The sequence below is a fragment of the Lontra canadensis genome, unplaced genomic scaffold (assembly GCF_010015895.1).
Source record: "Lontra canadensis isolate GAN:19392208 unplaced genomic scaffold, GSC_riverotter_1.0 scaffold17, whole genome shotgun sequence".
NCBI lineage: Eukaryota > Metazoa > Chordata > Mammalia > Carnivora > Mustelidae > Lontra > Lontra canadensis.
The window spans coordinates 19,250,558-19,265,121 of NW_022631011.1; the positions used below are offsets into that span (position 1 = coordinate 19,250,558).

Genomic DNA, 14,564 nt, shown 5'->3' on the forward strand with positions numbered 1-14,564 from the left:
CAAATTTTCCATTAATGAGAATCTAAATAGATTCTACTTTTTTATTATTATAAATACCAGAACAATGAAAATTTATGTATACTCCTTTTTATACTTAGTTACTTTAGATAAATTCCTAGAAGAGGGCTTATGGGATCAAAGGGTATGACAGTCTCACAGATCAGTTAACTCTCAGATACACACGGACAGCTTTCCAAAAATTTGTCTAAATTTACTTCCCAGTAAACAGTGTAAATACTCTTTAATTCTTTTTTAAAAATTAATTAATTAATTCATTAGACAAAGAGAATAAGCAGGGGGAGCACCAGGCAGAGGGAGAGGGAGAAGGAGGCTCCCAGCACAGCAGGGACCCTGATGTAGGGCTCTATTCCAGGACCCTAGGATTATGACCTGAGCTGAAGGCAGACACTTAACCTACTCAGCTACCCAGGCGCCCCAATACTGCTTAATTCTTTACCAACACAGAACATTATCAGTATTTCTATCTGATTGGTTCAAGTTTTGCCTATGTGTAAAATTTAAATGTACATGTATAGATATATATGTATATATATATGTATGTGTATACAAACACACACACATATATTTTTATTGATTTTTGCTGCAAAAAGTATTGTTTCCAGGGTGGTTAAAAAGCTGCGTAGTGGCTGCAGGGAGAGGCTCAGGCACAAGGCCGGGCAACAAGGGGATGGCAGAGGGGCCCCTCAAAGGCTTCGGGGCTCGAGGGTCGTAGACATGCTTGAGGGTAAGCCTTTCCAAGAGCTCCTCGCGCAGCCCAGCCTGGGGATGGCCAGCCTGCAGAAGTGAGTCAGGTGGTCACCCAGGTCCTGGATAAGTTTCACCTCCTCATCCAGGAAGTGGCTCTCCTGGCAGTCCCCGGGGTAAGGGGGTGTGGGGCGGGGGAGAGGTGCGTGTGCACGCAGGCAGAACCCAGGGCATGCGCACGCACACGAGCCTGGTTCAGGTTCTTGTCCAGAGCCAGCGTGGCTTGCACGGCGTCCGGTGTTTTACACGCTCATCTTGGGACAGGTTCTACACCTCTTGGAAGAGGGCGCTGCCGACCGGCTGGTTTGGCATTTTCAAGAGACGCTGGGCGCCCTCGTGCTTCTCAGCCAGTTCGCGGAAGTGGCCATGACCTCCGGAGCCACGTGGCTGGGGTCGAAGTAGAAGCCCAGAGAGAGGTAGGCGTAGGAGGCCCGCAGAGGCACACTGACCCCGAGGTTGCCTGCTGCCTCCACCTGGGTGGGAAAGTTCTGACGGATCTGGGGGCTCACGTTGATCCGTAATCAGGAACTGAGCTCAAAATAGGGTGTTGGCTGTTTTCCAAGAAGATGGTTCTGAGGGTTGCGACTGGAAAAAAGGTTGGAGGGTGGTTGGAGGTTGGTAGAAGAGGCGTCCCTGGTTCTGTTCTGTCCAAACACTGTTGAAATAAGAGAACCGCGGGACCACCAGGCGCACTGTTGGTTAAAGTTAGGTTTTAAGAAGCTTTTTAAAATAATAATCATGGTGGTGAAAGAGAAACTCACACCAGGACGGTTGATACTGCGGATAGAAAATGTTCTCTGGGTAGTTGAATTCAAAAGTATATTTAGTAGTTACCTTTCCTGAGGTTCCATTATAAATTTTATCGAGATGACGAAGATGGTATAGAAATTCTGGGGCTGCTGCCTTCACTCTTGGTGAGTTTGAAGCTCTACCTAAATTCATGGAAATGGAATTCACGTCTATGGTTGGAGATGGTCCCTTGGTAGAACGCCTTTTGGGAGTTTACTTGTCATGCAGAAATGAGTCAAAATTTTTCACTGTGGGGAATGCTTTCCAAAGGAGCTAAGCCCTCCATGTTATAGGGCCATTTAAAAATTCTTTAAAAAGAAAAATTTCTTAGATGATTTTATCAGCAAGAATAGATTGTCAGCCATTAAGATTATCATATGCATAATATAATACGTATATGCATAGTATGAAAATATACACATAGATGGAAAGGAAATTAAAAACATCATTTTTTTTTAAGATTTTATTTATTTATTTGACAGAGATCACAAGTAGGCAGAGAGGCGGGCAGAGAGCCCGATGTGGGGCTCGATCCCCGGACTCTGGGATCATGACCTGAGCCGAAGGCAGAGGCTTAACCCACTGAGCCACCCAGGCGCCCTAAAAACATCATTATTGTAACAAAGGTTTTGTTAAAAGCTTTTGTTTCTGGATCTCAGGTCCGTCTTGATTTCTGTCTCTCAGCCATTTTTCCAGAGTTATTTATTTATTTTTTTTAAATATATGTAATTTTGGAACAAATTGTGGTTGGGATTCTTGGGCTCATTCTTCACCCTTCCTGGCATTCACATCCTTGCTGGATCCTCATGACATGGATGGAGGGCACCTCCCCACTCCTTGACTTTGAGCTGGTCCGTATCTCTTGCATTGGCTAATGGAATGGAAGTTTTTAGTTGTGAGTCTAGAAGCATGATGTGAGCATAAGCTGGCTGGTTCAAGGAGGATGAGAGACAAGAGGAGCAGACCCAGAGTCATTTGTGAAGTGGAACAACACCACATGATTCAAAGGAACGTTAGAATGAGTGCTTATTGTTGTATGTCACTAGTTTTTATGGTTGTGGTTATGCACCATTGCTTTGGCAATAGCTAACTGGCATTAAAAAATTTTAAAAGAATTTAAAAAAATGTTCTTAGTGCTCCTATAATGTTTCCACTGATTTTTAAGTTTGGTACACTTACCTCTAATATGTCTTGTATTTGATGCTTATGATCTTTATTTTGTACAAGGATTTCTTAGTCGAGTCACAGTCCAAGAGAAAATTCACCCAACTTTGTTTCCTCATATACTGGTAAATATAAAACAAGCTCAGTTTTATTTTCCTCAAATCCCTACTTAATTGTAAATAAACTTTGCCTGTTCTTTTAAATTATTTGCTAGGATCATAACAATGAGAAATGATACCAAAGTTCTTAAAATGTTTACTTTTTGCATTCAGTGTTCAGAATTCTCTTCATGTCAAGCAGGTCTGAAAAGTTAAAAATAACTACCTCTAGAGATTTCTTCTTGGGCTGTATTCTTCCTTGGGAACCTCTAAGCTTTTCCCACCCAAACTGGGTCATCATCCTTGCCTAATTTAAAAATCTCCCAGATCCAATGCTCTACAAAAATCAATGAGATCTTTCCCACCAGATAATCCCAGCAGCCATGCGTTGTATTCTCTGGTCTGATTCTGCATGAGTTTGATTTTATATACTCTATTGTAATAATTTATTAACTTGATAAAATCTGCTGACTCCTCATGGAAAATATTCTGTTTATATTTTATATTTCCTGTGGCTTTCTTTCCATAGCTTTTATTATTGAGTATTTACATGAGAATAGGGCCTTTGTTTTTTAAAAGTTCATCTGTGCCTGCTGTTTATTGTCTCCCCTGAAGCCACAGCCCTCTGTTTGTGACATACATCGTGCTTTTCATATTGAAAGCACTCAGTAAACCCTGAATAATTAATCTTCCCATCATGTCTGTGGGTTATCTAGGTGAGTTGAATTAGCCCCATTTTACAGGCAGGGCAACATGAAGAGTTAGAGAAGGTTATCACTTGGGCATGTCTGAGTTCAAGTGTAAAGTCCTTCTATCTCTTATACTACATGAAATCCCTTTCCTTGGTTATAGTTAGTTCTGCTGGATTATTATCATGTGTATTATATTATGCTTGCTTTTTCTCTGCACATTTCCAAAGGAAAGATATATTAGTAGGAGAGGAAAGATGAATGTTGAGTGATTTAACTTCATAAATAGTCACTCCAGATAATTCTCAAGGGGGTGGTTGCTGGATCGTCTGTTGAGGAAGTTGAGGCAGTGGTCTTATATAATACCATGTTTGCATGGACTGAGGGGCAAGTTCTGATTTTGAGATCTCCGTACACATTGTTTATTCATTGTCAAAGACTGCAACTGTGGGGTCAACTGGCAAATAAAAAATGAATCATGAATAGAAGATCTGGCATGTTCACATTAGCCATTAAATTAGCTTGATTTATTCAGATTCTTTTGATTGTTATGCCCAGATAAACATCAAGAATTTGCTTACTGATTGGTGATCAACAGCCCTGATGATTAAAACAGAAAAACATTTTAAAAATCGGTGGTGCAGTATTAATAATCAATTTGGTTTTTTCAGAAAAAGTGAAATCATGCAGTTCCTTACAGATCAGTGTTCAGAACCAAGGGCAATGGGGTGGGAATATCCACGCTTTCTTATCCTCTGAGATGTCTGCCACTCTACGAATTTCTATTCCTCTTCATTGCCTTGATATATTCCTGCCAACATGTTTCAGGAACCTCAAATGCAACAGTCCCTATCTCTCACTCAACCCATCCTTTTCCTTTGAATCCACACTGCATTTTCTTTGAAGCTCTCTAATGTAAGCCTACTGTTTTCTCCTCTTGCTAGCTTATAAACTTCCAGGGGGCAAGGGCCATTATTAATTCATTTTTATATTCTCTGAAGGTCTAAGATTCCAGTGATATTTTTCTGTGCTTTCTATTTGAATAGTGTTCAATTCTACAGTACAGTAACTAATGAAATGTAATACTTAACATATATATACACACACACACACACACACACACACACACACATATCTCCCCTTCCCCCTGTTGGGTTAGACTTGGATGGAAAACCTACTCTGAGAAGTAAACCCCACGAGGAAAACCAAATGTTAACAAATACTTTGTTATAGTTATTATTAGGAGCTTATCTAAATCAAATCCAGGATCACAGTTTAGATGAATTTCAGTTTTTGTAGCATTCATATACTAGAAACTCTAAAACCTTTTAGTTCCAATTTTTGAAGGGATCCGGTTGCCTTAGTAAGAAATCAGGGATGGTGAATGGAAACTCTTGCTTATGTGTCATCTCTAAGGAAAAAAAAAAAAACAAACAAAAAACCATGGTGGGATATAAATAGGAGAGCATGTTCTCATATGTACTCAAGAATTAATTCCACTGCTATTCACCAACCTTTAGGAATGTGGAAATAATATGCCTGTTGGCTATTTACATTAGAACAGCTGTAGAATTAATCGGTCCAGCTAACAGTACCAGGTCTGCCTTGGCCAGTGAAGGATTTTAAAATAGTTCTCCCAAAACAAGAATCATAAAAAAGTCCTCTAAGTCACATTATTAGTAGACCCAAATATTGTTATTGTGTCACATTTACTCATGTTTACCTCTCCTGAATCATTTTTACCTTCTCTCAGGAGGCACGGGGTCATTTCTCTCCAGTTTCCCCTTCCTGGAAGGCAGTTTTCTTGCCCATTGCATCAGTGCCTTCTTGGAAAGCACACTGCACCTGACCTGAGCAGCTAGGTCTTCAGCTGCCCTTTCAGAATGAGGAGGCTCTGTCCCTGGCAAGACTAGGCAGCAGTGGATGGCCTTAACTTGAGGTGCCCCTGTTAGCCATGGTATTTGAAGCCATAGACCTCCCAATTCTTTTCTTCTTCCCTTGCCCTTTTCCTACTAACATAAAAGTGGAGGTAAATTATTTCAGTACACATTCCTGATTCCTAATCACCTTCCAGATTTGAGCTACACAAGGGAAATTATTAAATGTTGGATGGAATGACATCTGCAACCCAATGGATTAAGGAGACCAAGAGCTTTATACCATGAAAACCAACGTTAACAGCATTTGACTTAGTGGGAGAGGGTCTCAGCTTGGAGTCCTGGCTGCAACATTTTCAGACCAATTCCACCCACCAGCCTGTAAATGTAAATCTTGGATATGCGGACAGCTCTTCTGTTTTGTGGGAATTGTTTAGACTCCTCCTTGCTTGGCTTGTGTCCCCATGCTTCCAAGCATCCTGTATTTCTGTCTTGCTCCTCTCTTAACTCCCAGCATTCTTTAAAACCTGGATTCAAACTCACTTCACTCTTAGTCTCTTTTACCCGAGTAATCCAGTGTTAACTCCAGCCCATGGTGACCTAGTTCCCACTCTGGCTCACTCAAGATACTATGAACAGAGGAGATACACATCAGTTCTCTAAGCCACAGATTTTCCCATATATAGAATGGAGCAGATAATCTGTCTCATACGGTTTTGTGACATTAAAGCACCATGTTAGCTCAGTTTGCTCAAAAAAATTATTGAGGCACTAGGGTCTACAGATGAATAAGTTACATTTTTTGTTTTATTTTTAAAGTAGGCTCCACACCCAGCATGGAGCCCAAGGCAGGGCTTGAACTCATGACCCTGGGATCAAGACCCTAAGCCAAAGACCTGAGCTGAGATAAAGAGTTAACTGACTGAGCCACCCATGTGCTCCCAAATTTTTCTGTTGGAAGACAAATGAGCAGTCAAGGCTTATGGAGGAAGAGAGAAAAAGTTATGGCAGTAGGGAGATTGCCCAGTGGAGTATCAGCTTATCAGCATGGGCAGGAGAGAAGGTTTCCAAAAGAGAGTCACACTTGAACTGAATTTCAAAGCACATTTTGGAGCTAGACAGTTGAGGAAATAGGTTAAGAACCTTCTAGACAAAGGGAGCAGAGAGGTGTTAGGAAGCACTGGTCATACCATACCATACTGGCTTCTGTGATCTTTGCCAGATGCCTTAACTTCTGTGAGCCTTAGTTGCCAGAACTGTAAAGGGGGGGACATTATTTATGATCAGATTACATATTGGACATTAGTTATTTTTGTTAGTTATTCCTTCATCTCTCTTTCTTATTATTAATGTATGCGGATTTTGCTTTGGAGAAACCACCCTTCTCTCATCTTCAGTTGAGCCTTGTAGGACAGAGCTCACTCTGGCTTCCAGGGGAGACATATGTATGCCTTTGGCCTGGGCCACTCAATGCCTCGCATCTTCCCAATGGCAGTGGTTCATCTATGAGGCACATGACAGCCGGTAAGATTCAATTTTGAGACTTTTGTTTGCATTCTCTCTTTTTCTGGGAAGCCTTGAACCTAGAATTATGTAGGGTTAGAACTTCTATAGCCACCCAAATCCCACAGAAATGCAAATATAAGGAAAATAGGGGTAGGAAGTAGGAAAAGGAAAAGTGGGTCTCAAGGTTCTTGCTGTTACCTTCGTGAGGCCAAGCCTGACACCAGCTTTACTTCTCTTTTCTATTACGAATCAGATCTCCTTTAGGTATAAGCTGCTTTCTGCCAGGGTCTCTGTCCCATGGCATGAAAACAAAAATATCAGGCAACTGGGTGCCTCATTTGGTTGGGTGTCTCTCTTTAGCTCAGGTCATGATCCCAGGGTCCTAAGATTGTGTCCCATATCAGGTTCCCTTTTCAGCAGTGAGTCTGTTTCTCTCTCTCCTTCTGCTCCTCTACTGGCTTGTGCTCTTTCTCTCTCTCAAATAAATAAAATCTTTTTTTTTTTTTTTTTAATTTCTGACTAGACAGGTTGTTTTGAAGGCTAAATGAGATAGTATATTAAAAGTGCCTGGTACCATGTTTGACCTATTTCAGGCAGTGCTGGCTCCTGTTCCGAGCAAAGGCCCAGAGAACGGAGAGCCTGCCATGCACTGAGGGAAAGCTGCTGTGGTGATGAACGGGGCACAGGGGAAGTGTGGACACACCGGTTGGATCCACCAGCAGTAAAAGCCATCTATCAAATCTTGGTGAAGAGTTTGAATTTCATCTTTAAGCAGTTTCAAGAGTTATGAGGACCATAATGAAGAGAGGCAGGACACTGTGAAAACATCTGACCTGGGCACCCAACCCAGTCTGTAAGGAGAGGAAAAGCTCTCCTGAGCGTGTGGCATTTCAGCTCCAGCCTGAAGAATGAGTGTAGAGCAGGGAACAGCCTTGCGACATCGTTAGGGAGAATGAACCAAAGTGAGGTAAGACCCACTAGCATGCAAATTCCATGAGGAAGGGATTTTTTTGGAGCAGGTGGGACTATTTTTTTTTTTTTTTTTTTTTTTACTGTTATGTTGTCAGATTCTGGAATACTATTTATCTGGTTAGCACAAAGTAGGAGCTTAAGTATTTGTTGAAAGAATGCCGAATGAATGGTAGTAAAGAAACCTTGTAGAAGATGTCTCAGTTCAAGCTCCTATAATGGAATATTGTTTAGATGTCTTGTAAACAACAGAAATTTATTTCTCATCATTCTGGGGATTGGAAAGCCAAAATCAAGGTGCCAGAATATTTTTTTATCTGGAGAGAGACTGCTTCCTGGTTCATAGTCAACTGTCTTCTTGCTGTGTCCTTACATGGTGGAAGGGCTGAGGGAGCCCCCTGGGGTCTCTTTTATAAGGGCACTAATGCCATTCATGAGGACTACACCCTCATCATTTCAACATAGGAATTCTGGGGGGGGGGTGGTGGAGAGGGAACAGACATTTGGTCTATGGCAGAAGGAGAGGAATTCCAACAAATAAGTCAGGCATAGAATAATAAGGGCCTGATCTGAGGAAGGGGAGGAAGAGGTTGGTATGGATTTGATAGATATCAATAGTGTAAATTTAACAGATCTTAGTGACTGGGATAATAATGAAGATAGCTTCCAATTATTGAGCACCTACTGTGTTCTGGGCACTGTTAGATTTAGGACAAGATGTTTTACATACTTAACTCATGGTTTCCTACAGCATGTGGTTCAGAGAGTAGGCAACCGAATTTGTTCATTGTTGAACTGTGGTGTCTGGCATAGTACCTGACACGTTGCTTTCTGTAGAATGATTGAACGAGCCCTATGACAATTCTTAAAGATAAGCATTGTTGGGCACCTGGGTGGCTCAGCCAGTGAAGTGTCTGCCTTCGGCTCAGGTCGTGATCCCATGGTCCTGGGATCGAGTCCCGCATAGGACTCCCTGCTCAACGAGGAGCCTGCTTCTCCCTTTCCCCACTGCCTTGTGCTCTCTCTCCCTACCTCTCTGTCCCTCAAATAGATAAATCAAATCTTTTTTAAAAAAAGATAGGCATTGTTATTATATGACAGAAGTCTCCATTTTATATTTAAGAAATTTAAGGCTCAGAGAGTTTAAATCATTTGCCCAGGGTCACACAGAGTCCAGATTTGAGCCCAGGTTTGCTTTGCCCCAAAGCCTCTGCTTCCTACTCTGGTTTGGTGACCTCTGTCACATGGAAGTATTTTGAGGGTGAGGGGAATGTCCAAAGTTTTTAATTTAGTCGACTGGGCAGCCGGTGATACCTTTCAGTGAGAGGGAACATGGAAATGAGCAGTTGGGTTCTGGGTGTGTAGAGTCCGAGGGGTTGTGAAACATTGAGTGGAGATAAACGAATGAGTAGAAATCATAGTGTGACATTTGGAGGCAAGACCTGAGCTGGAGACAGGCCCTGGGGAATTACCAGTTGTCAATGGTAGGTTGAGCCCTGAACCCCGGCATCTAATGGATAAGCCCCGGCAACTGGCTGGACAGCCACTAAGAAGGCCACTCGCAAATGAAAGGAGCCCTCAGTCCCAGCAAATGTGGCCCGCTGGCCGGCCGGGAGAGAAGAGAGGGAAAGGAAGGAAAGATGGGCAGGAGGGAGGGAAGGACGAGGGAAGGGAAATGAGAAGGGAGGAAGGGAAAGGAGAGAGGGAGAGACGTGGAAACTTGTTCACTTGAATTTGGGGATTGGGCTAGAAGAATCCCAGTGCTCTTGTGCAGCTGAGCGGGCTCAGAATGGAGAGTGAAGGAGGCGAGGAGTGAGCCTGTTGGGGACATAATGGCACGGACACGTCATTTAGAGGCTTGACTGGTTCCTTGTAGTAAAGTGGAGCGTTTAGGAGATGCCTTTTCTCCTCCCTCCAACCTTTGTAGAGATGAAAGCAGGTTAAAGGGGATGTCAAGCATTCTGTCTCAGTAAGGCAGAGTCGAGGGCAGGCGTGACTGTGGGAGCACGAGCATACCCTGACGAGGCGGCTGACAGTGTGTGTATGCGCCATGTTTATGGACTGCAGGCATTAGCTGATTCAGCAAATATTTACTGATTGTTTCTCTTGTGCTATGTGCTATTCTGGGAATGAGGGACACAGGAGTAAACAAAAAAAGACAAAAATGAGATCTCTTTCCCCATGGCACCTGTATCCTGGTGGGGCGTGTGTCTGTGTGTGTCTGTGTGCGTGTGCACATGGGCTCTGGAGAGCAAGCGGGTGGAGAGGGGGGAAGGGGGTCTGGGGGTGCAGGGGTTGCAGTTTTAAACAAGTAGTCGAGGAAATCCTCCTTAAGGTGGCAGCTGAGTGATCCGAAGGTGAGTGAGTGAGGCCGTGGTGACACCTGTTTGAAGACGGCTTCAGGTGGGGGGACGTCCTCGTGTGAACAGCTCGGGACTTTTCCCTTAACATTAGCCATTTCTTTTCTCCTTGAGTCACTCTGCAGAACCAACTCAGAGTGGTGAGTATGAAGCCCTTGAAGAAGAAATAGTTCCATTGAGCGTAACTGGTCACTGGGGCCACTTGGTCATTGCTTCCCCTAGTCAAGTGTACAGCCCCTTTGGGATCATGGGCATAAAACTGACCGAGAGAGAAAGGCCTGGTCACCCTGAGAGGATAGTGACTGTAGAGACTGGCGAAATTTAAAATATCAATTTCCTCTTCAACTTTTATGTGTAAATTGACAATTATGTTTCACTAAGTATAAATGAGTTCATTTTGGCTTTGCTTGAATCCAGTTTATGAGAGAAATGTTACAAATCATCCTTTTGTATTTGCTAAATCTGGACCTAATTCCGTTTTTCAAGAAACCGTGTTTGCAGAAATAAGGCCACATGGAAATGAACAAATAATGAAAAATGGAATATAACAAACCCCTGAAGTCCTAGAGAATTAAAACACTGCCAGAATTATTTATAAAATGTGTAACAGCATCCAAAAGTATTTACATTTGCTCCATGGCTTATAAAATCTGGTGCACTCCAGACAGACTTGGTAGTTCCAAGAGACCCAAAACATCTTTCTGAAATCCCGTGGCCAACTCCAATGCAAAGCAAAGAGCCCCATATGGTGGGATCATAATCTTGACATGTGAAATTCTTTGTAACTAGGGATCTTTAGGGTCGTTCAGAATAGAAGCTGAATTCTGTCTGTAGCTCTGGGTTATGCCCTGGTAGAGTCTATACCTACACATGACCCCAATTTTCCGTGACTCCACGAAGTTGGCTCAGTGTGAGGAGTCCAGAGTCCCGAGCTCGTCTGTGGTTGCTGGGGGTCAGAGGGGCTGGACTGCACAAAGATCAGTGTGGGGAAAAATGAATGAAGATCATAAGGCCCTTTGAAATACAAAGGGGTATCTCAACATGGAACAGTCAAGTAATTTATTTATGTTGGGGCAATGTAGAATCAAGATCAAGATCAATGAGTTCCCTCGTATAGAGCAATAGAGCAGCGTTGAGAGGGATCGCAGTGTCGGAGAGGGACTTCGGTGGCTGTCCTCCACTGCACATCTCTTGCTTCCATGACCAGTTCAGATAGTGGAGACACAATGCCATCCATCTGTACCTCTTTGAAACAAGACTCTCACATTCTAGCGTCCCTTTTAAATGGTGGCTACAAGAGCCAACTCTTGCTGCTAGCACAAGGTCTCACAAGGCTGTTAATCATCAAGTACTGATAGCTACTGTTCCGCGTTGGATGAATACCAATTAGAGAGATGGGGACGACCTGAGGAATGGAGAAGCGCGAGCAGTGGGGTACTGGCTTTGTTGTTTTGGGGAGGGGTTGCCAAAAAAATATTACCTGGGGCTCCAGTGCTCTTCTCGCCAACCCTGAGGGATGACTGATGAAAACAGCAGACTCATTTACAAAGTAGAAAGTAGGGAATGTATCAGCAGCATCATATGATTATTAATAAGGTTTGTTTTTCTAGGTAGCGATAGCTGAATCTTGTTGTTGGCAGTCTGAGAATCGGACAGCATTTGTCGAAACTGAATAATTCTGTTGGTGGTTTTTTCTTATGGTATCTCCTAAAAGTGGTTGTGTGAAGCTCTGGGGAAACAGAAAGGAAGGATCTGGAAACAACAACAACAACAACAACAACAACAACAACAATAAAACAACAAAAAAGTTACCATCTACAAGAGAGAGGAATTTACTAGGGAATATTTTAGGCAAATAGAATAAAGAGTTCTTCCAAGGTGAAGGACATCGCAACTGGAAAACAGTCTAGATCAGAGCAGGTATCGGAAACCTGGAGCGCTTTCATCACCGTGAGGTTCTGTTTGCTTACGTACATCTCTCTCCTTGGCCGCTGACTTACGCAGCCAGCATTCAGCGTGGAGACTTGCTCTCCCGAGCCGCCCCTCCTTTGTCTGGCGCATGTCCCCAGCTGTCCCAGGAGTCTCTCAGGGCCTTGGAATGCATCGTGGTGGGGCAGGGATTCTCAGTGGGACCCAGAGGTTTTATGACCACCTGCTCCATCAGAAGCAAACTTGTTGAGAACCAACTACCTGCTTGGGAATCGGGAAGGAAAAACCTGTTTCCCCCTGATTTATTTCAGAGTTGTCTTCCCCTGTCCCAGAGTGCTGAGAGCGCAGCATGGAGCTGTTCAGAAAACCTGATTAGGTCCCACGGTGCTAAGCACAGAGGGTTTCAAGAGGCTGGGAAATTGTTACCATTGGAAGTCGTGTGAAAAATGGTCCATGTGGGGGGAGGACAAAAATTAAGCTGAGATGACTAAGAAACATATTAACTAAAATTATGTTTGATTTGCCATCAATTGCTCCCTCTTCTAGATGCTTGGGAGAGTGCCTCCATGGGGAGCTGAAAAGCGTTCAAGGCCTCTTCTGAATTGATGATGCTCCCAGGGCCGACGTGAGGGTTTAAGAATAGGGAGAGCCATGGAGACCTTTCAGTTAGCCGGGAGGCCCTTGTGTTAGATTGGAGAAGAAATAAGAAAAAGATCATTTAGCTGTAAGAGTTGTTCCTTTGTTCTTTTGTTCTTGCATATAGTAGGCGCTGAAAAGATATGGATTGAATAAAGGAATGTTTATTCCAACATAAGAAAATAATACGCTGAAACCAAGTAGTGGATCTAGCGAGAATTTGTTTTCTCAGATTATTATTCTCTGACAAGAAACACTTCACTCTGTGTGAAAATAGAGTTAAAAGACAGCTTTGCAGAAATTTCCCTCAGATTTGAGCTTATTGGCTCATTATTTGTTCAAGTGATTCATGATCTAGAGATCATGGAAGGCAGAGCAATACTGAAATTGCCAAGTAGAAATAAAAGCAAACCCTATGTCACACTTAGATGGAACATAATCATGGAGGCAGCTGACAAGCGAGTATATTTTGGGGAGGAGGAGAATCTATGGAGGTTGCCTTGAGCACAAAGCCAGCCTCAGCCTTTTGGTCGATATACGAGTTACCATAATGATTGACTGAACTTTGCTATAATTAAATCGTTTTGTATCTGAGTAAATATGACGCCATGGGCCTCGTGTAGCTAGGTTTGTTTTTGTGTTTTTTCTTTTACTTAAAGATCACTAGAAGGTCTGTGCCCTCATGTATAGATGTCCTTCGCAGTCTTCCGCCAAAATCGTAGAAAATGGGAAACGGTGTTCTGTCCCGTTGTTGGGATAGGGTGAAAGAGTGGGAGCCTGAGAAGGCCATGGAAGAAGGCCTGCGGAATCATTCTGGAGGACACACTCCCGGTGGGCCAGATACATAAAGGACAAATGTTCCTCTAAAAGAGTTGCTTTTTTTGGATAAAGACTGTCGGATAAAAACCAGTTCATTCCAGACAGACGAAGAAGAAAAGCAGAATAATATCGAGAAGACAGACTGGAAGAACAGAAAACTTCATGAATGTAGGCTGCTAAGTTGCAGCAGGTTGTGAGATTGGGGGAGACATATGTCAGGGATGAGGAGGAAAGGGATCCATCCCAGCAGCAGTTCAGGTCCAGGAAGATCTGTCTAAAGACTAAGTTGAGCCCATACAGCATCAATATCTTGTCATTGTTTCTGTGAGGAGCCCAGTGAAAGCAGCTCCTCTGGAAACAAGAGAGGGGATTCAGTCCTCTAGATCAGTGGTATCTGTGAAGAACTCTTGGAAGCTGCCAAAACAGAATGTGTTTTTTGGGAGATCAGCCAAACTGCAAAAGCCAAGGCAGTGATTGACAAGTGGGGAGAGAAAAGATGCCAGTTGTCCTGGGACTGAGAGCCTTTGTGAACTGGGCTGCCCAGGTGCCTGGAACCAGGAAGCCAAGGGTCTTGGATTAGTGGTTCTCAAACTTAAATATGTGAATGAGTCAGCTGGGCATCTTGGTAAAATGTAGGTTCTGATACGGTAGGCCTTCGGTGGCCCCGAGATTCTGCATTTCCAGCCAACTCCCAGACCGTGCTCATAATGCTGTTTCAATGACCACAGCTTGAGGAGCCAGGGGCTACTTCTAAACACCATATTCGGAGGAGCTAATAACAAGGGTCCCGACCACTATGTCATAGTTTGGGCAACTTAAATTGTTGTCAAAGAGGACTTTTTAGTACAGTGGTATGTTTGAGATTATATGTTTAATTTTATTAGGTAGTTATTTAACATGTTTGTAATTGTTAATCTTCTAAATATATTGGATTTTAGGTTGCGGACGCTGCCTTTGGTGACA

General features: G+C 43.1%; 1 pseudogene; it reads right to left on the minus strand.

The window, feature by feature from the left end:
- Positions 1-588: 588 nt before the first annotated feature.
- LOC116868843 lies at positions 589-12,278 on the minus strand (annotated as a pseudogene).
- Between the last annotated feature and the right edge of the window lie 2,286 nt (positions 12,279-14,564).